This window comes from Suricata suricatta, chromosome 8, assembly GCF_006229205.1.
Source record: "Suricata suricatta isolate VVHF042 chromosome 8, meerkat_22Aug2017_6uvM2_HiC, whole genome shotgun sequence".
Lineage (NCBI taxonomy): Eukaryota > Metazoa > Chordata > Mammalia > Carnivora > Herpestidae > Suricata > Suricata suricatta.
Window position 1 is genome coordinate 60,231,582 of NC_043707.1, and position 3,182 is coordinate 60,234,763.

Consider the following 3,182-nt stretch of genomic DNA (forward strand, 5'->3'; position numbering starts at 1 on the left):
TTCCCAAAGACTATTGATTCAGTTGCTCTTTACACTGCCATCAGTATAAAGATTCACCCCAAATTTTTGTACATTTGTCTTCTGCCCATGGGTGAAAATTTATAAACCATATAGACAAGGACTACATCTTCTTGCTGGTCCACCACCTTACTAGTTCTTATTAGAACACTAGTATGGAGGTGGGAAGATGAGAGATATTGCAATTGAAAAATGGCTCCCATAAGATTTATCTCAGTATTTATCATGGTTCTAGTTTTATAGATGAAGAAAAATAGTCAGATCGTAGTGGTTGTTAAGACATGTGCAAATAAATATGAGTCATTGGAAGTTGGAAAATAGAAGTTAGAAGTACCACTTTTTTTTTTTACTAGATTATCCACTTTGGCAGGGGCTGGAATGGGGAGAATTTACAGGATAGGACAATGTTTTAAGAAAGATTGAGTACTATAATAGATTTGAAAACACAATGATGTGCTTAAGAATTAAGTTAAATTAAGAATTTAGGCAAGGATTCCAAAGGATTAAATATGAGCAGTATTGTTGTTAATCTAGATTAAATGGTAGAATTCCCGAAGATTCCTTGAAGTTGAAAAGATATATTTTGCAAAAGAATTAGGTTAAATAATTTATAAGAAAATAAAGTGAAGAAACATACTAAACAAGTATCTTCTTTGGGCAAGTGCTTTACACATTCTCATTTAATTGTCAAAATAAGTAGAAAGATTAGTTCACTTTGTCCCTGAAAAAGCTCAGAGTCAGGAAAGTAAAGTAACCAGCCCAAGGGTACATAGCTCATGCTCTTTCATCCGCCTCACATCATTTCTATGAATAACCAATTTGCTCAAATATTCATGGAAGTTGAATTTAATGTTGGTATCTTTATAAAGTGAGTTAAGATTCAGTATTAACTCTGAATTTCAGCACTGGATTATTAGTCACCCATGAATCAGTCAACAACGCTATTTGACTGTCTATGTCTAATACGGACAAACAGTGGAGATACTGAGGATTCGGAAAGAAACTAATATCTTATTCCTGAGATGGATGGCGTCTAAAAGAGAAGACAGAATGTGCATAAATCTTTAGAAAAATGTATACATGTACAGAATCATTTTGTAAGCCAAAAATCAGAAGGATGTGACTGGCGATAAATGTTGGAGTGACCTGAGTTAAAGTTGCCCAGATACATTTATGTCTTGAAGTCAGATTTTATAAAATTTAAACATGATATAGGTGTTCGCTATGTGTCAGACATAAGTGATCATTATTAGTCCTCATATGAACGTTGTAGAGTAGGTACTAATATTATCTCAGTTTTACTGGTGATGAAACTAAAGCATAAAAAAAGAATCAAGCATCTTGGCCAGGTTTCCAGAGCTGGTAAGTGGCAGAGCTGGGATTTGAACTGCTGCTCTTACCTTGACCTTATGCCTTCAGTGTCAGTATGCCATGTAAGTAAGCAGTCTATGTTTACCTTAGGACCCCCCATGTGGGGGAACAGAACAGTGACCGGGACACACAAGGACCCTGCTTAGTTACACTCGCAGTACTAGGCACTCAATACATGTTAACAATGCATTTTAATTTAAAAAATAATGTATGTTTTCACTGGCTTGGGTAAATTACCTACATCAGTTTCCTTAATCCGAAGTTACGCTTAAAATCTACCCTTAAAAATTAATACCATTTTTTCCAAAATTTCTGTTAAGGAGAAAGATTTGGGGGATTCCTACTTAGAATCAGGAGAGCAGTTTAAACACTCCTACAGTCTTAAAATGATTCTTGAATGGGGCATTAAATCGTGTATCTTTGTAATATATTTTCATAATATGGTATGCTGCTCTTGTCCATTTAAGGAACCATTTGCTCCCACTGCTCCAGACTGCTTATTATGCATGTTGTTCAGCATCTCTTATCCAGTAAGTAGCTATTAAATGATGTTTAATAACATGTGGCAAATAACATGTGGCGAATTCATCCTACAGTGAAGAAATTCACACTGCCATTCTTCCCCAAAATACCCATCATTTACCAAATTTGAATGGCCTTATTAGCCTATCAATGTTGCTTATTCCTATTATGAAGACCCACCTCTAAAAATCATCAAGTACAACCCATTAAAATGAATGAATATTCTAGAAACCTGCTAAAGTAATCTACATTTTAATGAGACATGAAGGGCTCTAGGAATATATTCATTCTCTTACGTATGTTTCCTTACCTGCCCTCTAGAGTGGAGGATGTGAGCAGTGTCAGGCTCTGCTAAGATCCTCCCCCACCTCCACCCCCACCCCCAAGTTTGCTGCCTAAGCTTGCACGCAGGGACCCACATGGCATCGCAGAAAGGGCTCTTTACATATATGTAGTGCCATAGCGACTTACAGAGCTATGCTCACGCGTGTCTGCCCATGTGTGGGTGTGCTTCGTACGCCTGTGATGGGAGCCCGCGTCGGTCTCCCTCTCCTTTCACCTGACCGGTGGGAATCCCAGCAATTCCCCGGAACTCAGGGAATAGTGAGATGAGGTAAATAGCTCTTTCCCCTTCCCTGGTGGCAGGCACCGCTGGGTCCCGGGAATCTGCAATGCCTCTTCTCACTAGCAGCTAATAAGGGAGCCTGGGAAGATGAGCAAGTGGAGAATACATGAACGAGGAAAGGGCCGCTGTACAAAAGATGCTTCGGGAGCTACTGAACTATGATTGTGTTTCTACATACAAAGCCCTGGGAGGCTAGAGGGGACGCAGAGAAACTCTGAATCTAAAATGCTCTGAGATTATTTTTCTAATTGTGCCTAGAAACCACCGCTTGGCGTGTGTCCTGCGCGGGGTTAAGGAATCCCAGCGAGCACCTGCTGAAACTCGCCGCGCGGCATCCGGCACTTTGAGCTTCGGTGGGGTTTGCGCTCCGAAGACGCGTCCACGCACCATTTTCCCAGGCGTTGTGCGGGTTTCTTAAACAGCCCAGCTGCTGCCTCGGAAAGGAGTTTCTAGAAGCTCCTTCCCTACTGCCTCCCCTCCCCCCTCTTTTTTTTTTTTTTCCGGTTTTTACCCCCGCGAGGAGCTTCTCCGGCTCCACTGTGTCCGCCCTCCGAGGGGTACAGGTGCCGCTGTCCCGACTTCTGCCTCCCGGCCCGCCGACGCCGCCTCCTCCGGGCAGGCCCGGGGGCTTCACCCGGCGCTGCTG